This window comes from Amblyraja radiata, chromosome 34, assembly GCF_010909765.2.
Source record: "Amblyraja radiata isolate CabotCenter1 chromosome 34, sAmbRad1.1.pri, whole genome shotgun sequence".
Classification (NCBI taxonomy): Eukaryota; Metazoa; Chordata; class Chondrichthyes; order Rajiformes; family Rajidae; genus Amblyraja; species Amblyraja radiata.
Window position 1 is genome coordinate 4,385,930 of NC_045989.1, and position 27,873 is coordinate 4,413,802.

General features: G+C 45.5%; 1 long non-coding RNA gene and 2 pseudogenes across 1 annotated transcript; 1 reads left to right on the forward strand and 2 right to left on the reverse strand.

Moving 5' to 3' along the window:
* Nucleotides 1-5,946: 5,946 nt before the first annotated feature.
* Nucleotides 5,947-11,869, reverse strand: LOC116991461 (annotated as a pseudogene).
* Nucleotides 8,007-16,255, reverse strand: LOC116991462 (annotated as a pseudogene).
* Nucleotides 16,256-19,487: 3,232 nt separating this feature from the next.
* On the forward strand, nt 19,488-27,565 carry LOC116991629. The gene is made up of 4 exons (XR_004416844.1): nt 19,488-19,498; nt 20,319-20,324; nt 23,222-23,225; nt 27,458-27,565. It is a non-coding gene; the product is annotated as an uncharacterized LOC116991629 (long non-coding RNA).
* Nucleotides 27,566-27,873: the final 308 nt, after the last annotated feature.

The window sequence follows — 27,873 nt, forward strand, 5'->3', positions numbered from 1 at the left end:
CAAGTATGAAAGTTAATAATAATAACAATAAATTGAATTTATATAGCGCTTTTCAGGGACTCAAAGTCGCTTTACAAGGTAAGGCAAAAAAACAAAAACAAAAACAAAACAAAACAAAACAAAAAATGAGCAACAATTCAAGCACAGATGAAAAGGGAGGGGGACGTGGGGCTAAGGATAGGCAGAGGTGAAGAGATGGGTCTTGAGGCGGGACTGGAAGATGGTGAGGGACTCAGAATTGCGGATCAGTTGGGGGAGGGAGTTCCAGAGCCTGTGAGCTGCCCCAGAGAAGGCTCTGTCCCCAAAAATGCGGAGGTTGGATTTGTGGATGGAGAGGAGACCGGCTGATGTGGATCTAAGGACCGTGACGGTTGGTAGGGGGAGGTCAGTGAGATATGGGGGGGGGGGGGGGGGCAGATGGTGGAGGGCTTTTTAGGTGAGGACCAGGATTTTGTAGGTGATCTGGTGGGAGATGGGAAGCCAGTGAAGTTGTTTGAGGACTGGAGTGATGTGGTGCCAGGATTTGGTGTGGGTGATGAGTCGGTCGGCTGCGTTCTGGACCAGTTGGAGTCGGTTGATGTAGCTGGAGCTGATGCCAAGGAGAAGTGTGTTGCAGTAGTCCTGTCGGAAGGAGATTAAGGCATGGATGAGTCTTTCAGCAGCGAGGGGGTGTGAGAGGGGTCTGATTTGGGCGATGTTGCGGAGGTGAAAGAAGGAGGTTTTAATGACATGGCGGATGTGAGGCTCAAGGGAGAGGGTGGAATCAAAGATCACGGCAAGGTTGCGGGCCTGTGGAGATGGGGAGACAATGGTGCCGTCGATGGTGAGAGTGCGATTATTGATTTTGCTGAGTGTGGATTTGGAGCCTATGGGGAGGAATTCTGTTTTATCGCTGTTGAGTTTGAGGAAGTTATGTTGCATCCAGGTTTTTATAGCTGACAAACAGGAGTTGATATGGTAGGGGGGGGGGGGGGGGGTTGGGGGGGGATTTGGTGCTGAGGTAGATCTGGGTGTCATCGGCGTAACAGGTTGAAGTGGCGGAGTATCTGACCAAGGGGGAGGATGTAGATGATGAAGAGGAGGGGGCCGAGTACGGAGCCTTGGGGAATGCCTTGAGTGACTGCGGCTGTAGCAGAGGTGTGGTTATGGAGAGAGATGAAGTGGGATCTGTTGGAAAGGTAGGAATGGAGCCAGCTGAGTGCAATACCTTCGATACCGAGGTCTTTGAGTCTGGTGAGCAGAATATTATGGCTCACGGTATCGAAGGCTGCACTCAGGTCGAGGAGGATGAGGATGTTGAGGGAACCAGTGTCAGCAGAGGTGAGGAGGTCATGAGGACTTTGAGGAGAGCAGTTTCTGTGCTGTGGAGGGGACGAAAACTAGATTGGGGTTCGAATAGGTTATTGGCATGGAGATGGGATTGAAGTTGTGAGGGTGACGATATGCTCCAGGGGTTTAGAAAGAAAGGGGAGGTTTGAGATTGGGCGGTAGTAGTTGTTGAGAGAGGAGGGATCCAGACCAGGTTTCTTTAAAATTGGGGGTGACAGCAGAAGTTTTGAAGGTGGAGGGGACAGTTCCTTGGGACAGTGAGGAGTTGAAGAGGTTAGTGAGGTAAGTGCAGAGGACGGGGGGAGGCAGGACTTCAGCAGGGGAATGGGGAGGGGGTCAAGGGAGCAGGTAGTGGGTTTGGAAGAGCTGATGAGTTTGGAGATTTCAGGAGGGGTGACCGGGTCAAACTGGGAGAGGAGGCAGTGTGGAGGAGGGGTCGGGAGGTCAGTAGAGATGGGGAGAAGAGGGGCCTTGGCAGGTGCTGGAGTAGATGCTGGGGGGTCAGATACAGGGGATAAAGATTGATAAATGATGTTAATTTTATCAGCGAAAAAGGGGAGGAATGAGTTGCAGAGAACCGGAATAGAGGTAGGGAGAGTGTTGTTCCGAGGCTTGAGGAGGTTGCCCACTGTTGAGAAGAGGGTTCTGGGGTTTTGTCAGGGGTCGGTGAAGATGGTGGAAAGGTAGGCAGATTGGCAGCAATGAGGGCGTCTTTGTAGGCAGTGAGGTGGAGTTTGTAGGCTTCATGGTGGACTGTGAGAGATGATTTCTTTGTGAGTCGTTCAAGTTGGCGGCCAGTCTGTTTCAACTTACGGAAGTGCAGGTGTCTGTACCAGAGTGACGATGGTGTTAAAGTTACGATTTTTGTTTTGAGGGGGGCCAGAGTGTGAGGGAGGTAGACAAGGTGGAGTGAGATGGTTTGTGAGATCATCCGGTGAGATGGGGGTTGAGTCCAGGGGGAGAGTGGTGGAGAGCAGGTCAGAGAGATGGGGGTATCGATGGATTTTAGATTACGGAAGGTGATTTCTCTGAGGAGGCGGGGATCGGGGGGTGGGAGAAGGGATGGTGAACCATATGAGTTTATGATCAGAAAGGGGAAAGGGGCATGGATGGAGGTCGAGCACCAGTTGATTTGTGGAGCAGACCAGGTCGAGGATGTGTCCTTTATCATGGGTGGGGAAGGTGACATGTTGGGTGAGAGTGAAGTTGTCCAGTAAAATGGTGAATTCAGATGAGAGCTTGCAGGTGGGGGAGTCCATGTGGATATTTTAAGTCACCGAGTAACAGCAGCCGTGGGAGAGAGGTTAGTGTGAGGTTCAGTGAAATCCGAGAGGAAGGAGGTGTTTGGTTTAGGTGGACGGTAAATGAGGATGACTGTCATGGAGGAAAGAGCTTTGAATTCAAATGATGATACTGAGGGGAGGGTGAGTTCTGTGATCCGGAAGTTCTGATTGAAAATAACGGCGAGGCCACCTCCACGGTGGGAGGGGCAGGGTTTGGAGATGTAGTTAAAACCAGGGGGGGATGCTTGGTTGAGGGAGAAGAAGTCATTGGGTTGTTGCCAGGTTTCAGTGAGCAGAAGGAAGTCCAGAGTGTTGTCAAGGATTAGTTCATGGAGGGCAGGGGCTTTATTGTTGAGCGATCGGGTGTTGAGGAGGGCAAAGTTGGCATGGTGATAGGGTGGTGGGATGGGGGCAGGCTGGGGAGATCTGAGGTTGTCCCGGTTAACAGTGCGTGTGGTCAGTGGGGAGGGGGGGGGGGGGTGTTGCAGTTGAAGGGGGGCAGTGAGTGGATTTGCAAATGATTGGACAGTGGGTAGTTCAGTTTTGTTCAGAGGTGCGACAGAGCATGCAGGTGACCAGATGGATGGAATGGATTGTCCGTGGTGGAAGTAAACAAACTTGCGGCGAGAACCTCTGTGGATGTAACGGGATCGATGTAGAAGTCCGAGCTGTTTGATGACTGGGATGCAAGATGGGATGGAGTAGTTGAAGAGTTCAATCAGCTGCAAAGTTGAATATTTGAACATGATGTCGAGCGGAGGGACTGAGAGCTCCGTGATAGCGGTTAGCCATGGGCTAGGTGCACAGAGGTGGATGACTGTTGTGAGTGCCAAAATTATCCACAGTATGATAGGAGGAGATGAACATCCAGTCTTGGTCACGGCTCGCATCTGGTGGGGATTGCCTGTAAGAAGGACGGAGGCGATCAGGTCAGCCGCTGTAGCAGCTAGATTGGTAAATCCAATCACGATGGAAGTTTCCTTTCCAATGTCGCTGAAATTTCAATCAAAATGATCAGCGATTTTCAGTTAATGGGGAGAAAGTCTAAAAAGAGCTTTGGTTGTGTAATGTTTGCTTTGATGCGCTTATTTTTCATTCCGAGCAGCATAACATTTTTGTTTGGCATTTTTGTTGTTGACAAGGACAAATTCAGTTGGCTCGTTGCCTCGGAGTCAACACAAGGTTTAACCTCCTGACTCTGTTACCCTAGACTTCCAGGAATGTACTAGAATGTTGCCTGGGTTTCAGCACCTAAGTTACAGAGAAAGGTTTGAACAAGTTAGGTCTTTATTCTTTGGAGCGCAGAAGGTTAAGGGGGACTTGATAGAGGTCTTTAAAATTATGAGAGGGATAGACAGAGTTGACGTGGATAAGCTTTTTTTCCATTGAGAGTCGGGAAGATTCAAACAAGCGGACATGATTGGAATTAAGGGACACAAGTTTAGGGGTAACATGAGAGGAATTCTTTACTCAGAGAGTGGTAGCTGTGTGGAATTGAGCTTCCAGTGGAAGTGGTGGAGACAGGTTCGCTTTTATCATTTAAAAATACATTGGATAGGTTTCTGGACGGGAAAGGAATGGAGGTTATGGTCTGAGTGCAGGTAGATTGGACTAGGTGAGAGGTAAGTGTTCGACGCGGAACTAAAAGGGCCGAGATGGTCTGTTTCCGTGCTGTAATTGTTATATGGTATATGGAATACAAACGGATGAAGCGATTTTTAACATTTCTGAATAAAACTATTAATGAAACAGATGGATTTATAACAATCCAGAGATTGTACGGGCTTTACATTCAAAGTTGCTTGGCAGTCAGTAGAGAGTAGAATTGGATGAGTTTTTGTTTGGACTGGGGCTCTGTGACCAATGTTGTTCCACAGGGATCAGTGCTGGGACCTTTACTGTTTGTGAATATATAAATGATTGGGATATTTAAATGATTTGAGTTTATAAATAATTTGGTGGGTTGATTAGTAAGTTTGCATACAACGTAGAAATTGGGCAGTTTACAAACCGAGCAGTATTAGTATTTTAGACCAACCCTTACATAACACGGGAAATCCCTGTATACGGTACAGCACGGTGGTACAGCAGTAGAGCTGCTGATTACAGCGCCAGGGACCCAGGTTCAATCCTGTCAGTGGGTGCTGTCTGCACGGAGATTGTGCGTTCTCTCCGTGACCGTCGTGGGCTTTCACGAGGAGATCCGGTTTCCTCCCACACTCAAAAGACGTACAGGTTTGGAGGCAAATTGTAAATTGTCCATAGCTTGTGCAGGCTAGTGTTAGTGTGCGGAGATCTCTGGTCAACTCGGTGGGCTGACGGGCCCGTATCCACGTGGTATCTCAAAACTAAACTAAACAGTAAATGGCACTGCGAAACAGAGAGATCTTGGATTGCAAATCCATTGCATCCTGAATGTAACAACACGAGTGGGGAGGGTAGTGAGGACGGCATAAGGCAAGCTTGCCTTCATCTGTGGGAGCATTGAGTACAGAAAGTTCCAATTCATTTTGTATATCACTTTGCCTTGCCCACATTTAGTTTACTGTGTGCATTTCTGGTCACCACATCACATAAAGGTTATGGAGGAGTGTGAAGAGTGGAGAGTGCGCTGTCATGCGGTTTTCTCCACATGCTCCGGTTTCCTCCAACCCTCCAAATACAGGCTTGTGGTTTAATTAGCTTTGGTTAAAAATTTGTATATTGTCCATAATGTGTAGGTTAATGCTAGTGTATGGGGTCTGGGAAGGGTTCTTACTAGAAACGTCACCTAATCTTTTTCTCCAGTGATGCTGCCTGGCCCGCTGAGTTACTCCAGCATTTTGTGTCTATCTTGTGTGTGGAGATCGCTGGTCGGCGCGGACTGAATGGGCCGAAGGGTCTGTTTCCGCGTTGTATCTAAAATCTAAAGGAGGCTCACTGTGATGTTGTATGACAATAACGGGGAACTGGAACGAAGGCAAACATGCTGACAGATTGAGAGTGAGAGTTGTCATGATTGACTGGAAGAGGGAATAGTGCAGTAAAGGTCCACTCTGTCAGTGAATCACAAAGGTTTGTGCCCAGATAACCAAAGGTAACTTCATTGTGAATAACGGCCAGTAAATTTAAGGCTTCAGGAAAATGAGGTTCAGCTATTTACACTTTTCATCTGCATATCAATGCACAAAGGTTATTATTTCACTCACCTTTCTGGCTTTTATTAGCACATGTTGAATCAATGTTTTGTGGAAAGGAGACTCCGTGGATCAAAGGCATGAAAAACTTTATTTGATTAATTTGAAAGAACAAAATATACCAGGGAAAAATAAATCACTCAGTCTTTTGCTTTTTCCTACAAACAATACGACAAAGTTTCTTCAGTGTTCCAACCACCAATCACAGTGAGCAGGAGTAACACAGACAACAGAAAGATCATCACATCTACACAATAGTAAGCGTACCAGGGGAGTCGGTGGGATTCTGAACGTAAATGCCCCGCTCCTTTGTGTCGGGCAACGTACTCAATCCAGAAAACGGCTCTCTCCATTGGCGACTCCGGCTGGTCCCGATGGAGAGCGGAGAGTCTCTTCATGTTGTCCCCATAAGATGCGCCGTTTATCACCTCGTTGAGTGCCTGCAACAGATCTGCGGAGTGCATGTTTGCAACAGTGATCACTTTTGCTGCTCTCGGGATTCGAGCTTGAGTAGATTGTCAAACTGGTCAAAAAGCAGAGGCATGCCGATCACTGGCACCCCATGGTAGATGGCTTCATAAATCCCATTGGTACCTCCGTGTGAAAACAAATGCTCGTGTGTTGGGGTGACCCAGCAGGTCGTTCTGAGGGATCCATTTTGCCAGCAGTGTATTATTCCTATATTGGGAGGGGTCTCACCATCATATCTCCAGATAACCTTCTGGGGGATTTGAGATAAAGCTTCTGCTATTTCATTATAATCTCCATTGGTAAAGAGGGGACAAAGGTCCCCAATGACATTACAACAAGTCCATGTTTTCCTGAGCTTTGGATAAACTCCTCAAACTCTGCTACCAGAGGCCGTGCTGGTTTACACTGGAAGCCTCGATGTACACAATGTTTGGCATGGTGGGTCTTGGGAATTCAAACACAAAATCCACCCTCATCAGCACAAATCAGCTCTGAGGAGAATCGACTTGATGTCCGTGTCTGGTCCCAGATACCGATGGCAGATTTCATTATAAAGTGGATGTATCAAAAACTCTGAATTAAAGTGTTGAACGAGACTGTGAATTACATTTTCTGTTCTTTGGAGAAAATCCATTTTGTCTGTGAGAAGTGAGCCCTGGAGTGGGATGTAGGAAAGTGGTGACGGGGCAGTGAGAAAATGGGCTTCCCCATTCATCTGCCATCGAACGTTGTACACCAGCGGCACTTTTAAATAATACGCAAGCATTGGCCCGGTACCAAATATAGGATCTGTGAGTATTAGGTCAAAGTTTGCATTTTCAAATTGATTCAACAAGATTTTGTTTTCAAAAATCGCCATGTTGAATTTTGATAAATTCTTTGTACATTGTACGTAAATGTAACCATTAAAATTTGTAACATTATTCTGTCCCATAATGTGTGACTATTCTGTAACCTGTCCAGCGACATTAACACAATTTTTTCCATCGCTTCTTTCCTTATAGGTGCTTCAATGTTTTCTTGTGCTTGAACTATGATGGTTTGATACAGATCGGGTATCTCTTTGATGTACCAGTTTGCGGAGTAACAAAGCACAGTCATGTTGTGGCCACGAAGGTTCAGCTCTTCCATTAGAATGTTCATATTGATCCAGTGACTTCCATCAACAGGCACGACCAATATTCTAGCTGCTTGGGTAATTGGACAAGACAGGGCGAAGATGATACCAAGAACAAATGTGACCTTTGATCTGCTTTTCCATCCAAGACCACCCATGTTGAGGAAAGATGATCACACTGATCCTGTGGTAGAATTGACTGGACATGTTGGTAAGTCACAAACATTAGCAAAAAGGAAAACAAAATACTGGAGTACTTCAGCACATCAAGTCTACTCTGCCATTCAATCATGGCTGGTCTATAATTCCCTCTCAACCCCATTCTCCTGCCGCCGCCCTCTTGACTCCCGAAACATTAACTGTTTCCATTCACCAGCGATGGTGCTTGACCTGCTGAGTTAGTCCACCATCGGTTTCTTCCCTCATCCCAAAGACATGCGGATTTGTAGTTAAATTGGCGTCTCTATATTGCCTCTAGTGTGTAGAGAGTGGATCGGAAATAATACGGAACTAGCGTGAACGAGTCATCGATGGTCAAGGTGGACTCAGTGGGCCGAAGGGACTATTTCGTGCTGTGTCTCAAGGGTGTAGTCTCGATAATTGAGGGGGTTAATGGGTTTGTTGTAGACGTCAGTGGATAATGTGTCCCCTCGTGGTGAGTTTGATGAAATGAAAGAGTTTGGCCTGGGTGGAGCAGGCAGCTCCGATGCTGTCGTCTATGTGGAGAAACGGTTGGGGGATGATGCCAGTGTACACTTGGTTCAAGGACTGTTTGACATAACCAACAAAAATAACAAGCATTGCTGAACCCCTTGAGAGTGCAAAAGGATTTTAAACTTTTGAGAGACAGCGTGGAAACAGGTCCATCAGTCCACCGAGGCTGCGCAGACCAGTGATCACTTTGCACAATTCACATTTTACAGATGCCAATTAACCTACAAACCTGCACGTCTGTGGAGAGCTTGGTAGTCACGGGGAGAACGTACAAACTCCGTACTGACAGCACCCGTAGTCAGCATCAACCCCAGACCTCTAGTGCTGCGCCACCGTGCTGCATCTGAATTGTGGAATTTGGAGATGAGATTGACGGGGACGGTGCAGGCAGAAACAATGGGTCTGCCAGGGCAGTCCTGTTTGTGGATTATCGGATGAACACAGACACAAAATGCTGGTGTAACACAGCGGGACAGGCAGCATCTCTGGAGAGACGGAATGGGTGACGTTTCTGGGTCGAGACCCTTCTTCAGACTGAGAGGGGAGAGGGACAAGAGATATAGATGGTGATGTAGAGAGATGTAGAACAAATGAAATAGAGATATGCAAAAAGGAGGAGATGGAGAAGGGTAGATCGGAGATGTCAGTGTTACAGTTGAATAAAGGGGACTATGCGGCATGAGGGCGGAGCTGGCCAAATTTGACTGGAAAGATACGCTAGCACGCATGACAGTGGAACAAAAATGGCAGGTGTTTCTAGGAACAATACAGAAGGTGCAGGATCAGTTCATTCTTAGGAGGAGGAAAGATTCAAGGGGCGACCGTGACTGACAAAGGAAGTCAGGGACAGTATAAAAATAAAACAGAAGAAGTACAACATAGCAAAGATGAGCAGGAAGCCAGCGGATTGGGTAACGTTTAAAGAGCAACAGAAGATAACCAAAACGACAATACGGGGAGAAAAGAGGTGCGAAGGTAAGCTAGCCAAGAATATAAAGGAGGATAGTAAAAGCTTCTTTAGGTATGTGAAGAGAGAGAAAAACTAGTTTAGTCCAAAGTTGAACCCTTGAAGACCGAAAAGGGTGAATTATTATGGGGATCAAGGAAATGGCAGACGAGTTGAACAGATACTTTGGATCCGTCTTCACAAAGGAGGGACACAAACAATCTTCCTGATATAGTAGTGGCCAGAGGTGCTGGAGTGACAGAGGAACTGAAGGAAACCCACATTAGGCAGGAAATGGTATTGGGTAGACTGATGGGACCGAAGACTGATAAATCCCCAGGGCCTGGTGATCTGCGCCCCAGGGTACTTAAGGGAGTGGCTCTAGAAATCGTGGATGCATTGGTGATAATTTTCCAATGTTCTATAGACTCAGGATCAGTTCCTGTAGATTGGAGAGTAGCTAATGTTATCCCACTATTTAAGAAGGGCGGGAGAGAGAAAACAGGGAATTATATACCAGTTAGCCTGACATCGGTGGTGGGGAAGATGCTGGAGTCAATTATAAAAGATGAAATAGCCGCACATTTGGATAGCAGTAACAGGATTGGTCCGAGTCAGCATGGATTTATGAAGGGGCAATCATGCTTGACTAATCTTCTGAATTTTTTTGAAGATGTAACTAGGAAATGGACAAGGGAGAGCCAGTGGATGTAGCGTACCTGGACTTTCAGAAAGCATTTGATAAGGTCCCACATAGCAGATTAGTGGAAAAATTAAGGCACATGGTATTCGGGGTGGAGTGCTGACATGGATAGAAAAATGGGTGGCAGACAGGAAACAGAGTGGGGATTAACGGGTCCCTTTCAGAATTGCAGGCAGTGACTAGTGGGGTAGCGCAAAGCTCGGTGCTGGGACCGCAGCTACTTACAATATACATCAATGATTTGGATGAAGGGATTCAAAGTAACATGAGCAAATTTGCAGATGACACAAAGCTGGGTGGCAGTGTGAACTGTGAGGAGGATGCTATGAGAATGCAGGGTGACTTGGACAGGTTGAGGGAGTGTGCGGTTGCATGGCAGATGACGTTTAATGTGGATAAATGTGAGGTTATCCACTTTGGTAGCAAAAACAGGAAGGCAGATTACTATCTAAATGGTGTCAAGTTGGGAAAAGGGGAAGTACAACGGGATCTGGCTGTCTTTGTTCTTCAGTCTGTGAAAGGTAGCATGCAGGTACAGCAGGCAGTGAAGAAAGCGAATGGCACGTTGGCCTTTGTCACAAGAGGCGTCGATTATAGGAGCAAATAGGTCCTTCTGCAGTTGTACAGAGCCCTAGTGAGACCACACCTGGAATGCAGTTTTGGTCCCCTAATTTGAGGAAGGACATTCTTGTTATCGAGGGAGTGCAGCATTGGTTTACAAGATTAATTCCCGGGATGGCGGGACTGCCATATGCTGAGAAAATGAAGCAGCTGGGCTTGTACACTCTGGAGTTTAGAAGGATGAGAGGAGATCTTATTGAAATATATAAGATTGTTAAGGGTTTGGACACGCTGGAGGCAGGAAACATGTTCCCGATGTTGGGGGAGTCCAGAACCAGGGGCCACCGTTTAAATATAAGGGGTAAGCAATTTAGAACGGACACGAGGAAACACTTTTTCTCACAGAGAGTTGTGAGTGTGTGGAATTATCTGCCTCAGAGGGCGGTGGAAGCAGGTTCTCTGGATGCTTTCAAGAGAGAGCTGGACAGGGCTCTTAAAGATAACGAAGTCATGGGATATGGGGAAAAGGCAGGAACGGGGTACTGATTGGGGATGTTCAGCCATGATCACATTGAATGGCGATGCTGGCTCGAAGGGCCGAATGGCCTACTCCTGCACCGATTGTCTATTGTAACGACGGAACGGTAAGGTGTGAAAACGAGACATCAAAGGGGACGAATATGAAGGAAACAAGTTGTATGGGATTAGTGAACTGTAAGAGCCTGCGCCTGGCCTCAGCACGGTAGGATGAAGTGGTTTAGCGATTAAGCTAGTTTACTGCAGCATTACCCTTGTCAGCGGACATCGGGATCGTTAAAACAGCTCCCATTCTTCCTCAGAGATCAGGTGAACACGGCAACAAACACAAGTGTGTATGCGAAGCCCACAACAAAACATGGGATAGACACAAAAAGCCGGAGTATCTCAGCGGGCCAGGCAAGATCTCTGGAGAGAAGGAACAGGTCGATACACTTCTTCAGACAAAACATGGGCTTCAGTTTAAAGCAAGTAAAAGCAAAAGCAGTCAAATAGGCCGGGAATGGAATGTTGGTTTTGGAATATTGACTATTGAGTGAAATCTGGGGAGTAGAAATGTGTGTGTATGGAGGATACAAAATATATGTGTTTAGATAATATCGAGTATGAAAACCATTGGTGATGAACCGAGATACGAGGGAAAACATGAGAACAAATGTTGCAAGAAACAAAATAAGCTCTTGGCAAGTTTGTTAAAGGAGAAAATAATTTTCAATATTGCTATTCGTTGTCGAAACTGTAAATAGAAAGCATGCATTGATACAACACAGAGATGGTGGAGAATTTGGAAGTGTTTTCAATTTACATACCTTGGGTATCAGTGAATTCGATGTAACCTGAATGTCAGAAAGATGTGACTGCGATGGGACTTGAACCCGCGGCTGCAGTGCCTTCACCCGCTGCTGAATTGCCAGTGAAACAATCTCCTTCACTGGAGTCTGGGACTCTGCGACCGCTTCCAGTCTCCACAAGAAAACAAAACGCCGGCCCCCTCACACCTTGCTCACTTGCCCACGAGTAACACGGGAAAATACTTACGGACAAATACAACACCAATGTACCCGCCCCCAAAATGTGTCAAAAAATAACCGCAAGTATGAAAGTTAATTTGCGAAATACATTCTCGATGGAAATTTCCTTTCCAATGTCGCTGAGATTTCAATCAAAATTATCAACGATTTTCAGTTGATGGGGACAAAGTCTCAGAAGAGCTTTGGTTGTGTAATGTTTGCTTTGATACGTCTAGTTTTCATTCCGAGCTGCATAACATTTTTGGTTGGCAATAATTTTTTTTATCAAGGACAAATTCAGTTGACTTGTTGCCTCGGAGTCAACACAAAGTTTAACCTCCTGACTCTGTTACCCTAGACTTCCAGGAATACAAACTGATGAAGCGATTTTTACATTTCCTTAATACAAATATCAATGAACCAGGTGGATTTCATAACAATCCAGAGATTGCATGGGCTTTACATTCAAACGTTGCTTGGTAGTAGAGAATAGTGGTGGATGAGTTTTTGTTTTGACCGGGGCACTGGTCCACAGGGATCAGTGCTGGAACCTTTACTGTTTGTGAATATAAAAATGATTTGTATATTTAAATGATTTGAGTTAATAAATAATTTGGTGGGTTGATTAGTAAGTTTGCAGACAACAAAAAAATGGGCAGTTTACAAACCGAGCAGTCTGAGTATTTTAGACCAACACTTACATAACCCGGGAAATCCCTGTATACGGTACAGCACGGTGGTACAACAGTAGAGCTGCTGATTACAGCGCCAGGGACCCAGGTTCAATCCTGTCAGCGGGTGCTGTGTGCACGGGGTTTGTACGTTCTCCCCGTGACCGGCGTGAGCTTTCCCCGGGAGATCCGGTTTCCTCCCACAGTCCAAAGACGTACAGGTTTGTAGGCAAATTGTAAATTGTCCATAGTATGTGCAGGCTAGTGTTAGTGTGCGGAGATCGCTGGTCGACTCGGTGGGCTGACGGGCCCGTATCCACATGGTATCTCAAAACTAAACTAAACAGTAAATGGCACTGCGAAACAGAGAGATCTTGGATTGCAAATCCATTGCATCCTGAATGTAACAACACAAGTGGGGAGGGTAGTGAGGACGGCATAAGGCAAGCTTGCCTTCATCTGTGGGGGACATTGAATACAGAAAGTTCCAATTCATTTTGAATTTCACTTTGCCTTGCCCACATTTAGAGTGTTGTGTACATTTCTGGTCACCACATCACATAAAGGTTATGAAGAAGAGGGAAGGGTGAAGCTGTGACGCGGTTTTCTCCACGTGCTCCGGTTTCCTCGAACCCTACAAATAGGTTAATTAGGGTTGTTTTATTAATTGTATATTGTCCCTAATATGTAGGTTAATGCTAGTGTACGGGGTCTGGGAAGGGTTCTTACTAGAAACGTCACCTAATCTTTTTCTCCAGTGATGCTGCCGGACCCGCTGAGTTACTCCAGCATTTTGTGTCTATCTTGTGTGTGGGGAGATCGCTGGTCGGCGCGGACTGAATGGGCCGAAGGGTCTGTTTCCGCGTTGTATCTAAAGTGTAAAGGAGGCTCACTATGATAATGTATGACAATAATGGGGAACTGGGACGAAGGCAAACATGCTGACAGATTGAGGGTGAGAGTTGTCATGATTAACTGGAAGAGAGAATAGTGCAGTAAAGGTCCACTCTGTCAGTGAATCACAAAGGTTTGTGCCCAGATAACCGAAGGTAACTTCATTGTGAATAACTGTCAGTAAATTTAAGCCTTCACGAAAATGAGGTTCAGCTATTTACACTTTTCATCTGCATATCAATGCACAAAGGTTATTATTTCACTAACCTTTCTGGCTTTTATTAGCACATGTTGAATCAATGTTTTGTGGAAAGGAGACTCCAAGAACAAAGGCATGAAAAACTTTATTTGATTAATTTGAAAGAACAAAATATACCAAGGGAAAAAATTAACTCAGTCTTTTGCTTTTTCCTACAAACAATACGACAAAGTTTCTTCAGTGTTCCAACAGTGAGCAGGAGTCATCAAGTTCGCTGACGACACCACTGTTGTGGGACGTATCACTGATGGGGATGAGTCAGAATATAGAAGAGAGATCGAGCAACTGTCCATATGGTGCCAGCACAATAACCTTGCCCTCAACACCAGCAAAACCAAGGAACTGATTGTGGACTTTGGAAGGAGTAGGATGGGGAACCACAGTCCCGTTTATATCAACGGGTCGATGGTTGAAAGTGTCAAGAGCTTCAAATTCCTGGGCGTGCACATCTCTGAAGATCTTTCTTGGTCCGAGAACACTAATGCAATCATCAAGAAAGCACATCAGCGCCTCTATTTCCTGAGAAGATTACGGAGAGTCGGTTTGTCAAGGAGGACTCTCTTTAACTTCTACAGGTGCACAGTAGAGAGCATGCTGACCGGTTGCATCATGGCTTGGTTCGGCAACTTGAGCGCCCTGGAGAGGAAAAGACTACAAAAAGTAGTAAACACTGCCCAGTCCATCATCGGCTCTGACCTTCCTTCCATCGAGGGGATTTATCGCAGTCGCTGCCTTAAAAAGGCTGGCAGTATCATCAAAGACCCACACCATCCTGGCCACACACTCATCTCCCTGCTATCTTCAGGTAGGAGGTACAGGAGCCTGAAGACTGCAACAACCAGGTTTAGGAATAGCTACTTCCCCACAGCCATCAGGCTATTAAACCTGGCTCAGACAAAACTCTGATCATTAATAACCCATTATCTGTTATTTGCACTTTATCAGTCTATTTATTCATGTGTGTATATATTTATACAATGGTATATGGACACACTGATCTGGTTTGTAGTAAATGCCTACTATGTTCCGTGTGCTGAAGCAAAGCAAGAATTTCATTGTCATATCAGGGACACATGACAATAAACTCACTTGAACTTGAGTAACACAGACAACAGAAAGATCATCACATCCTACACAATAGTAAGCACACCAGGGGAGTCGGTGGGATTCTGAGCGCAAATGCCCCGCACCTTTGTGTCAGGCAACGTACTCAACCCAGAAAACGGCTCTCTCCATTGGCGACTCTGGCTGGTCCCGATGGAGAGCGGAGAGTCTCTTCATGTTGTCCCCATAAGATGCGTCGTTTATCACATCGTTGAGTGCCTGCAACAGATCTGTGGAATGCATGGTTGCAACGTTGATCACATTTGCTGCTCCTCGGGATTCGAGCTTGAGTAAATTGTCAAACTGGTCTAAAAGCAGAGGCATTCCGATCACTGGCACCCCATGGTCGATGGCTTCATAAATGCCATTGGTGCCTCCATGTGGAACAAAGGCTCGCATGTTGGGGTGATCCAGCAGGGATCTGAGGGATCCATTTTGCCAGCAGTGTATTATTCCTTATATTGGGAGGGGTCGCACCATCATATCTCCAGATAACCTTCTGGGGGATTTGAGGTAAAGCTTCTGCTATTTTCATTGTAACCTCCATTGGTAAAGAGTCGACAATGGAACCCAATGACATTACAACAAGTCCATGTTTCCCTGAGCTTTGGACAAACTCCTCAAACTCTGCTGCCAGAGGCCGTGCTGGTTTACACTGGAAGCCTCCGATGTACACAATGTTTGGCATGGTGGGTCTTGGGAATTCAAACACAAAATCCACCCTCATCAGCCACACGTCAGCTCTGAGGAGAATCGAATTGATGTCCGTGTCTGATCCCAGATACCGATGGCAGATTTCATTATAAAGTGGGTATATCAAAAACTAAAATGTTGAAAGAGCCATTTTCTGTTCTTTGGAGAAAATCCCTTTTGTCTGTGAGAAGTGAGCCCCGGAGTGGGATGTAGGAAAGTGGTGATGAGGCAGTGAGAAAATGGGCTTCCCCACTGATCTGCCATCGAATGTTGTACACCAGCGGCACTTTTAAATAATATGCAAGCATTGGCCCAATGCCAAATACAGGATCTGTGAGTATTAGGTCAAAGTTTGCATTTTCATGATTCAACCAGGTTTTGTTTTCAAAAATCCCCATGTTGAAATTTTGATAAAGTCTATGGAAATTGTACATAAACGTAACCATTAGATTTTGTAACATTATGTTGCCCCATAGTGAGTGACCATTCTGTAACCTGTCCAGTGACATTAGCACAATTTTTTCCATCGCTTCTTTACTTGAAGGTGCTTCAATGTTTTCTTGTGCTTGAACTATGATGGTTTGATACAGATCTGGTCTCTCTCTGATGTACCAGTTTGCGGAGTAACAAAGCACAGTCATGTTGTGGCCACGAAGGTTCAGCTCTTCCATTAGAATTTTCATATTGATCCAGTGACTTCCATCAACAGGCACGACCAATATTCTAGCTGCTTGGGTAATTGGACAAGACAGGGCGAAGATGATACCGAGAACAAATGTAACCTTTGATTTACTTTTCCACCCATGTTGAGGAAAGATGATCACACTGACCCTGTGGAAGAATTGACCAGAAATGTTGGTAAGTGATAAACATTGGCAAAAAGAGAGTAAAGACACAAAGTGCTGGAGTACCTCAGAGAGGTAACTCATCACTTCAGGGATAATAATAATAATAATAATAATAATAATAATAATAATAATAATAATAATAATAATAATAATAATAATAATAATAATAATAATAATAATAATAATAATAATAATAATAATAATATTTTATTGTCATTGCACATAAGCGCAACGAGATTTGGTATGCAGCTTCCAACCGATATCATAACATAAATAACTAATAAAATTTAGATTTAGATACCCCGAGAACATGGATTGTAAAAAGAACAGTGAAATAGTCAAAACAGTTCAAACAGACTAAAGTGCAGATGTGTATGTGCGACGTGACCATCCGAGGGAGACGTTCCAGGGGGGGGTGGGGGGGCACTCAGCAGGGCCAGTTCAGAGCCGCTATAGCTCGGGGAATGAAGCTGTTCCTGAGTCTGGAGGTTCGGGCGTAGAAGGCCCTGTAACGTCTGCCGGAGGGAAGTAGTTCGAAAAGTGCATTACAAGGGTGTGAGGAGTCTTTATGGATGCTGACGTCCTTCCTGAGGTACCGTGTGTGGTAGATGCCCTCCAAGTCTGGTAGCTGTGTCCCAATAATCTTCTGCGCTCTGTGGACGACGTGCTGAAGAGCTCTCCTCTCCGCCTCCGTGCAGCTGAGATACCACACAGAGATGCCATACGATGCCACATATGCTCTCTGTGGTGCAGTGGTAGAAGGTTGTCAGCAGCTGTTGGGGCAGACCAGTCTTTTTTAATGTCCTCAGGAAAAACAGTCATTGCTGTGCCTTCTTGACCAGCGCAGCGGTGTTGGTGGACCATGTGAGGTCCTCTGAAATGTGAGTGCCCAGAAACTTAAAGCTGGACACTCTCCACACTGTCCCCGTAGATGGAGATTCTCTATTATGTGACCTCCTGAAGTCAATAATCAGCTCCTTGGTCTTGGAGGTGTTTAGTGACAAGTTGTTACGTGAGCACCAGTCCGCCAAGTTCTGCACCTCCGCTGTGTATTTTGTTTCAACACCGTTGGTGATCAGCCCAATCACTGTTGTGTCGTCTGCAAACTTCACAATGGTGTTGGTGTCGAATGCAGGAACACAGTCATGTGTGAAGAGAGAGTAGAGCATGGGGCTTAGTACACAGCCCTGTGGTGTGCCGGTGCTCAGAGTGATAGTGGAGGACAGGTGCGGGCCCAGTCTCACTGCCTGCGGTCTCTCCGTCAGAAAATTCAGGATCCAATCGCATATCGGCGAGCTGAGGCCTAGCTGGTGGAGTTTGATGGTGAGCTTGGTGGGGATTACCGTATTGAATGCAGAGCTATAGTCTATGAAGAGCATCCTTACGTACGTGCCCTGTCTATCCAGGTGAGTCAGGACAGTGTGAAGAGCCAGAGAGATGGCATCCTCTGTTGATCTATTTGCCCTGTATGCAAATTGATGAGAGTCCAGTGAGGCAGGGATGCTGGATTTGATGTGGGAGAGGACCAGCCTTTTGAAGCACTTCATTGGTATTGGAGTTAGGGCAACCGGGCGGTAGTCATTCAGGTTGGTGACTTTAGACTTTTTTGGCACTGGCACTATGGTAGCTGTTTTCAGTCACTTGGGGACTGTTGCCAGAGATAGAGACAGGTTAAAGATTCTCGTGTATACCTCTGCCAGCTGTACAGCACAGTCCTTTAGTACCCTTCCCTGGACTCCATCCGGGCCTGCAGCCTTGCTGCAGATGCCATGTTCATAAATTCTCAGGGCAGAATTAGGCCATTCGGCCCATCAAATCTACTCCGCCATTCTATCATTGCTAATCAATCTTTCCCTCTCAACCCCATTCTCCTGCCGTCGCCCCATGACCCTTTGGCATCAGAAACATGACCTGTTCACGTTCACCATAGATGCTGCCTGACCCACTGAGTTAGTCCGCCACCGGTTTCCTCCCACATCCCAAAGACGTGCGGGTTTGTAGTTTAATTGGCCTCTGTATATTGCCTCAAGTGTGGAGAGAGTGAATGGGAAATTGAGATCATACAGAACTAGCATGAACGAGTGACCGATGGTCAGCGTGGACTCGGTGGGCCAAAGGGCCTGTTTCCATGCTGTATCTCCAAACAAAACGAAACTAATTTGCAATTGGGGGGACAAAAGGATTTTCATTGTTGTGCAATATTTTTCCAAAAGCTTAAGGCCACATTTCATTTTTCAATGAGAGTTCAGTGTATTTTGAAGGAAATAAATATGTACATAATTTCAAGGAGAAGAATTAAGCCATTTGGCCCATCACGTCCACCACCATTCAATCATGACTGATCTATCTTTCCGTCCCAACATCATTATCTCTCCTGATGTCAGTTGGCCTAACATCGGTGGTGGGGAAGATGTTGGAGCCAATTATAAAAGATGAAATAGCAACACATTTGGATAGCAGTAACAGGATCAGTCTGAGTCAGCATGGATTTACGAAAGGGAAATCATGCTTGTCTTATCTTCTGGAATTTTTGGGGATGTATCTAGGAAAATGGACAAGGGAGAGCCAATGTATGTGGTGTACCTGGACTTTCAGAAAGTCATTGATAAGGTCCCACATAGGAGATTAGTAGGCAAAATTGGATGACATGGTATTGGGGGTAAGGTACTGACATGGATAGAAAATTGGTTTGCAGACAGGAACAAAGAGTAGGGATAAACGGATCCCTTTCAGAATGCCAGGCAGGCAGTGACTAGTGGGTGCCGCAAGGCTCAGCGCTGGGACCACAGCTATTTACAATATAAATTAATGATTTAGATGAAGGGATTAAAAGTAACATTAGCAAATTTGCAGATGGCACAAAGCTGGGTGGCAGAGTGAACTGTGAGGAGGATGCTATGAGGATGCAGGGTGACTTGGACAGGTTGGGTGAGTGGGCGGATACGTGGGAGATGCAGTTGAATGTGGATAAATGTGAGGTTATCCACTTTGGTGGTAAGATCAGGAAGGCAGATTATTTTCTGAATGGTGTCAAGTTAGGAAAAGGGGAAGTACAACGTGACCTGGGTGTCCTTGTGCTTCAGTCACTGAAAGTATACATACAAGTACAGCAGGCAGTGAAGAAAGCTAATGGCATGTTGGCCTTCGTAACAAGAGTGTAGGAGTAAAGAGGTCCTTCAGCAGTTGTACAGGGTTCTGGTGAGACCACACCTGGAATATTTTGTGCCGTTTTGGTCTCTAAATTTGAGGAAGGACATTCTTGCTATTGAGGGAGTGCAGCATTGGTTCACAAGGTTAATTTCCGGGATGGCGAGACTGTCTATTGTTGTAAGAATGGAGTGACTGGGCTTGTATACACTGGAATTTAGAAGGATGAGAGGGATTCTTATAGAAACATATAAGATTATTTATGGAATGGACCCGCTAGAGGCAGGAAGCATGTTCCCGAATTTTGTGGAGCACAGAACCAGGGGCCACTGTATAAGAATAATGGGTTGGCCATTTAGAACGGAGATAGCAGAAAACGTTTTCACCCCAGAAGGCAGTGGAGGCCAATTCTCTGGATGTTTTCAAGAGAGAGTTAGATAGAGCTCTTAAAGATAGCAGAGTCAAGGCATATGGGAAAAAAGCAGGAAGGGTGCACTGATTGTGGATGTTCAGCCATGATCACAGTAAATGGCAGTGCTGGCTCGAAGGGCCGAATGGCCTATTCCTGCACCTATTGTCAATTGCCTTCTCCCCATAACCCCTGACACCCTTACTAATCAAGAATCTATAAATCTCTGCCATAAATATCCATTGATGGTCTCCACGGCCAATATGTTGAGGAGGATCTGATATCAGACTCAAAAATGAACAATCACTTCGCTCCATTTCAACCAGTTGAAAAATGGATCTCTTCCACTGGAAGTTTACAGTACAGTAGGAACATTACAAGAATAAACTAAGATCACTGAAAGTGAAGTGGCTCAGCGGTAGAGTTGCTGTCTCACAGTGGCAGAGACCTGGGTTCAATCCTGACGACCGGTGCTGTCTGTCCGGAATTTGTACGTTCACCCCGTGATTGTGTGGGTTTGCTCCAGGTGCTCCAGTTTCCTCCCACAGTCCTAAGATGTGCAGGTTTGTAGGTTAATTGGCTTCTGTAAGTTATAAATTGTCCCTAAAGTGTGGATAGTGCAAGTGTACGAGGATCACTGGTCAGCGTAGACTCAGTGGGCTGAAGGGCCTGTTTCCACATTGTATTGCTAAAGTCTAACATTTGAAATATGGTTGTGTGTTCTTGTTACCACTTGACTAAATCAAATGTTTGCACTAGATGTATTCTGAAATGTAATTGAGTCTGGACGACAAACAACATGTGAGCATAAAGATAGACACAAAAACCTGGAGAAACTCAGTGGGTCAGGCAGCATCTCTGGAGAAAAGGGAATAGGTAACGCTTGAGGTCGCAACCCTTCATTATACCGTAGATCAGGGCCGGATTTAGATGAAGAGAGGCCCTAGGCTATTCCACTTGTGAGGCCCCTCCCTATCCTCCACCCCCATGACGAGAGGAAGATGGAAGAGTTCACCAGTTTGTCACCGATGTGCAGCCGAGCGTGGCCAATGAGATAAGGGCTGGAAAGCTGCGCTTTTTATTTATTGCCACTGCTAGTGTCGAGTTATCGGACAACACTATTATTCTGAAATGGAGGGCAAGGAAAATTACTGAAATGTTGTTTAGAGATTAGAGTGTATTGTGACAGGATATGTAAGAAAGTCCTGTGACAGTGTCAAAAATATTATACGCCGGGCCCGGACGAAGCTTTTCAAACAGGGGGGTGGCATGGCAGGATTACAAAAAAATTATGTGAAATGAGTGCACGCAGCGCATATCACAAGCGTGAAGCTCAAAGACCCTTGTGGCTGGTGTCCAGGACCCTTAAGAGGGCCCTGGAAGCTCTGGGGTTTTAGATGCTCTCTGGTGCATTCTGAGCTTAATTTATGACCAATATTTCAGAAATAATTTTGGTTGAGTCAAGAGTAATGAGTGGTTGGAATGGGATGATTGGGCCATTGTTGTATACATTTTTTTAAATCAAGAATTGAAGCTGTCCTTGTTTTAATAATCAAGTTGTACTGTCGTAAAATGTTATGTAAAATGTTATAAAGGAGCATGCAAACACTGCAAATAAAATACTGTGTTTTTGCAGTAAAGAAAACCTTTTTTTAGAAAATGTTTTGTGTGTTGATTTGATTGCCTGTTACTGTTCGACTGTGTTAGTGTGTGCACATTAGAAATATGATGCAAAATGAAAGTCGCAAATTATGGAATACACATTTTTCAGTATTGTTATCAAGGAAAAGGAAGCAGTTCCAATTGTTTGATATTATTCATATGGAGGAGAAAATATAAATGCTCTAAAACCTACCTTAATTTTGCAATCTCACTAAAGAAAATTACCCTTTCCCTCTCCCCCCTCCTCCGTTCCCCTCCCTCTCCCTCCACCTCCCTCCCTCCCTATCTTGCTCTCCTCATCCCCCCCCTTCCCCTCTCTCTCTCCCCCTCTCTCTCTCCTACTCCCCTCCCTCTCTCTCCCCCCTCTGTCACAACCCCCCCTTTCCCCCTCTCACATCGCACCCCTCTCTCTCGCAGACACTGCAACCCCATCCCCCCCACCCGGCCCGGAGAAATGGGCACTCCCCGCAACGCAATATTCCACTACTTACCTGGAGTAGACACCTGGCATCTTTGGTAGACACGAGGCATTGAGGTGATTGTGTGGAGTGCAAATGGAGATCTGAACCCTCCCGGGCCCACTGCGCACGCGCAGAGAGACAGCGTAATTTTGTGTTGCTACTGCGTCACCAGCTCCCCCCTCTGGATATTCCGGTTTCTCCCACATCCTAATGAAATGCAGCTTTGTAGGTTAATTGGCTTCTGTAAATTGTTCCTGGCGTGTAGGATACAACTGGTGTATGGTAGATTGCTGGTCGGTTTGGACTTGGTGGGCGGAGGGGCCTGTTTCCATATATATGTTATATATATATATCTTAATTTCATTGAACCATAACCGGTTGAATATGTGGCATGATTATCTTCTCGTTTCTATAGTCAATGGGTAAGGTTGATTGACATATTTGTGCAGAAAAGTGATGGAAGTCTGAGAACTGCTGTAGGTTTGGGCGCAACAACAGCAGCAGGAGGTTAGCAAGAGATACGACTGATTGGCTCTAGCCCAAGTGGGAGGAGAGAAGTGAAAACAGTTAAAGTACAGGTCAAGGACAGGCAGACTTAACTCAGAACTGCTGTAGTTTTGGGAGCAACAACAGCAGCAGGAGTTTAGCAAGAGATACGACTGATTGGCTCTAGCCCAATCAGGAATTTGGTTTGTAAATTGGTAAATCAGGCAATTTATCAGTCAATTTAAGCAAGACTGCTCTTAGCGAGCGGCAGTGAGTGAGCGGCCTTGTGAGGGAAGTGCCCTGTGAGAAAAGTGTGAGTCTTTGGCTCAAGAGTCTTCGGCGAGGAGACGAAAGAAGGAGATGTCAGGCAAGCTGATTCAGTGCGATGCTTGCAGTATGTGGGAGGTCAAGGACACCGCCGGTGCCTATGGCTGCTACAAATGCGAGAAGTGCATCCAGGTAGAGCTCCTGAAGGGCCGTGTTGGGGAACTTGAGAAGCAAGTGGATGACCTCCGGTTCGTCCGAGAAACGGAGTCGTTCCTCGACAAGTCCTACAGTACGATTGTTACACCTAAGGTACTGGAAGAGAGAAGGTGGGAGACAGTGTGAATGGGAGGGAAGCATGGAATGCCAACGTCCCCGGGTGTTGTACCTCTTGTGAACAGGTTCACCCACTTAGAAGCTGTCGGGACAGAAGAGGTGTTTACACTGGGCGGCGGACTGGCTTGTGATGCGAATAGGGCTGTTGAGCCAAAACCAAAAAGGCCTAAGGCAGGCAACGCCATTGTAGTGGGAGACTCCATTGTGAGAGGTACGGACAGGGGTTTCTGCGGCAACAGACGGGATGCGAGGATGGTGTGCTGCCTTCCTGGTGCCAGGATCCAGGATGTCACGGACAGAGTGCAGAAAATCCTCAAGGGCGAAGGTGAACATCCGGAAGTGGTAGTGCATGTCGGCACAAACGATGTCGGAAAGAAGGGGATGAATATTCTACAGCGTGACTTTAGAGAGCTCGGAAAAATGCTGAAAAGCAGGACCTCCAGGGTTGTTATCTCCGGTTTGCTTCCAGTTCCTCGTGCTGGCGAGAGCAGGAACAGGGAGATACGGGACCTGAACGTGTGGCTGAGGAACTGGTGCACGGGGCAGGGATTTAGATTCTTAGATCACTGGGATCTGTTTTGGGGTAAGGGGGAACTGTACAAAAGGGACGGATTGCATCTTAACAGGTGTGGGACCAGCATTCTGGCAGGCAGGTTTGCCACTGCTACACGGGTGGTTTTAAACTGAATAAGGGGGGTGGGGTGTCGAATGGGCTAGTGGAGGATGGAGTTAAAGGGAAAGGGTTTCTTAAATGTGTGAGCGTAGAGACAGAGGGGTGTAAAATGAGGGTAGAAGCAATAGGTAGCAAGGTGAAAAGTAAAAGTGGCAGGCCGGAAAATCCAGGGCAAAAATCAAAAAGGGCCACTTTTCAACAAAATTGTATAAGGGGTAAGAGTGTTGTAAAAACAAGCCTGAAGGCTTTGTGTCTCAATGCAAGGAGCATTCGTAATAAGGTGGATGAGTTGAATGTGCAGATAGCTATTAATGACTATGATATAGTTGGGTTCACGGAGACATGGCTCCAGGGTGACCAAGGCTGGGAGCTGAACATCCAGGGATATTCAATATTCAGGAGGGATAGAGAGAAAGGAAAAGGAGGTGGGGTAGCGTTGCTGATTAGAGAGGAGATTAACGCAATGGAAAGGAAGGACATTAGTTTGCAGGATGTGGAATCGGTATGGGTAGAGCTGCGAAACACTAAGGGGCAGAAAACGCTGGTGGGTGTTGTGCACAGGCCACCTAACAGTAGTAGTGAAGTTGGAGATGGTATCAAACAGGAAATTAGAAATGCGTGCGACAAAGGCAAAACCGTTATAATGGGTGACTTCAATCTACATATAGATTGGGTGAATCAAATTGGCAGGGGTGCTGAGGAAGAGGATTTTTTGGAATGTATGCGGGATAGTTATCTAAATCAACATGTAGAGGAACCAACGAGAGAGCAGGCTATTTTAGACTGGGTATTGAGTAATGAGGAAGGGTTAGTTAGCAGCCTTGTTGTACGTGCCCCCTTGGGCAAGAGTGACCATAATATGGTTGAGTTCTTCATTAGGATGGAGAGTGACATTGTTAATTCAGAAACAATGGTTCTGAACTTAAAGAAAGGTAACTTTGAGGGTATGAGACGTGAATTGGCCAAGATTGACTGGCAATTAATTCTAAAAGGGTTGACGGTGGATATGCAATGGAAGACATTTAAAGACTGCATGGATGAACTACAAAAATTGTTCATCCCAGTTTGGCAAAAGAATAAATCAGGGAAGGTAGTGCATCCGTGGATAACAAGGGAAATCAGGGATAGTATCAAAGCGAAGGATGATGCGTACAAATTAGCCAGAAAAAGCAGCATACCGGAGGACTGGGAGAAATTCAGAGACCAGCAGAGGAGGACAAAGGGCTTAATTAGGAAAGGAAAAATAGATTATGAAAGAAAACTGGCAGGGAACATAAAAACTGACTGCAAAAGTTTTTATAGATATGTGAAAAGAAAGAGATTTGTTAAAACAAATGTAGGTCCCTTGCAGTCAGAAACAGGTGAGTTGATCATGGGGAACAAGGATATGGCGGACCAATTGAATAACTACTTTGGTTCCGTCTTCACTAAGGAAGACATAAATAATCTGCCGGAAATAGCAGGGGACCGCGGGTCAAATGAGTTGGAGGAATTGAGTGAAATCCAGGTTAGCCGGGAAGTGGTGTTGGGTAAATTGAATGGATTAAAGGCCGATAAATCCCCAGGGCCAGATAGGCTGCATCCCAGAGTACTTAAGGAAGTAGCACCAGAAATAGTGGATGCATTAGTAATAATCTTTCAAAACTCTTTAGATTCTGGAGTAGTTCCTGAGGATTGGCGGGTAGCAAACGTAACCCCACTTTTTAAGAAGGGAGGGAGAGAGAAAACGGGGAATTACAGACCAGTTAGTTTAACATCGGTAGTGGGGAAACTACTAGAGTCAGTTATTAAAGATGGGATAGCAGCACATTTGGAAAGTGGTGAAATCATTGGACAAAGTCAGCATGGATTTACAAAAGGTAAATCATGTCTGACGAATCTTATAGAATTTTTCGAGGATGTAACTAGTAGCGTGGATAGGGGAGAACCAGTGGATGTGGTGTATCTGGACTTCCAGAAGGCTTTCGACAAGGTCCCACATAAGAGATTAGTTTACAAACGTAAAGCACACGGCATTGGGGGTTCAGTATTGATGTGGATAGAGAACTGGCTGGCAAACAGGAAGCAAAGAGTAGGAGTAAACGGGTCCTTTTCACAATGGCAGGCAGTGACTAGTGGGGTACCGCAAGGCTCAGTGCTGGGACCCCAGCTATTTACAATATATATTAATGATCTGGATGAGGGAATTGAAGGCAATATCTCCAAGTTTGCGGATGACACTAAGCTGGGGGGCAGTGTTAGCTGTGAGGAGGATGCTAGGAGACTGCAAGGTGACTTGGATAGGCTGGGTGAGTGGGCAAATGTTTGGCAGATGCAGTATAATGTGGATAAATGTGAGGTTATCCATTTTGGTGGCAAAAACAGGAAAGCAGACTATTATCTAAATGGTGGCCGACTAGGAAAAGGGGAGATGCAGCGAGACCTGGGTGTCATGGTACACCAGTCATTGAAAGTGGGCATGCAGGTGCAGCAGGCAGTGAAGAAAGCGAATGGTATGTTAGCTTTCATAGCAAAAGGATTTGAGTATAGGAGCAGGGTGGTTCTACTGCAGTTGTACAGGGTCTTGGTGAGACCACACCTGGAGTATTGCGTACAGTTTTGGTCTCCAAATCTGAGGAAGGACATTATTGCCATAGAGGGAGTGCAGAGAAGGTTCACCAGACTGATTACTGGGATGTCAGGACTGTCTTATGAAGAAAGACTGGATAGACTTGGTTTATACTCTCTAGAATTTAGGAGATTGAGAGGGGATCTTATAGAAACTTACAAAATTCTTAAGGGGTTGGACAGGCTAGATGCAGGAAGATTGCTCCCGATGTTGGGGAAGTCCAGGACAAGGGGTCACAGCTTAAGGATAAGGGGGAAATCCTTTAAAACTGAGATGAGAAGAACTTTTTTCACACAGAGAGTGGTGAATCTCTGGAACTCCCTGCCACAGAGGGTAGTCGAGGCCAGTTCATTGGCTATATTTAAGAGGGAGTTAGATGTGGCCCTTGAGGCTAAGGGGATCAGAGGGTATGCAGAGAAGGCAGGTACGGGATACTGAGTTGGATGATCAGCCATGATCATATTGAATGGCGGTGCAGGCTCGAAGGGCCGAATGGCCTACTCCTGCACCTAATTTCTATGTTTCTATGTTTCTATGACTCCTCTTGCCTTGTTTCTATGTTTCTGTTTCTCTATATATATGCATAACAGCATGAATTACAATCTGATTTCCATACATGAATGGCTCCACCATTAGGCCTCAGCGCAGACGGAGGCAGAGAAGGGGGATATGACAAAAAGAGTCGCATTCCCCCGAAGGAAGAGACAAAAAAACATGTTTCACCCCCCCCCCCCTCCCATTCCCCCACACATAACACAACCTAATAAACTAAAATTTAACTAAAACAGGACAACAACAAAAAACAACAAAAAAAGTAAAAACAGATGGACTGCAGGGAACCGCAGCTGTTCAACAGCGCCGCCACTTCCGGAGATCTACTGTGGAATGTAATTAGGAATGTAATTTAGCCGAACCTTATTCAAACCTAATCTAATTATTATTACTAATAATAATAATAATATTAATAATAATAATAATAATAATAATAATATATTTTATAGGTGAAACGAGATTTGGTATGCAGCTTCTATCCGATAATCATAACTTAAACAACTAATAAAATGTAGATACCCCGATTAATAAAAACAAGAACAGGTATTACGGCCGCCAAAATCAAATACCTCAAAGGCCAATAACATAATACAAAACCAGGTTCAAATGGAAAAATTATTTATTTTTCACTAACAAAAAGAACTAAACCTGGATCAAACAAACAAAGAGGGGTCGGATGGGCTAGCAAACAAAAGATAAAGGGTGCTCTGGCCGACCACTCAATGGGCCGTTGGACCAGAGACTCTAAACCTGCCTCAGTGTGAAAATAAACCTGAAACAAAACCACGAAAATAATAATGCCAGTCCCATCCTTCCCAAGCAAAATAAGTTAATACAGAATGAAGAGTTACATAAAGAACACAATGCAATCAAACAAACTAAACCAACACCAGACTGCTGCCACCAGTCTGAGGGGGAAGAGAGAGACAGAGAGAGAGACTGCCAGTGCACATAGTCTT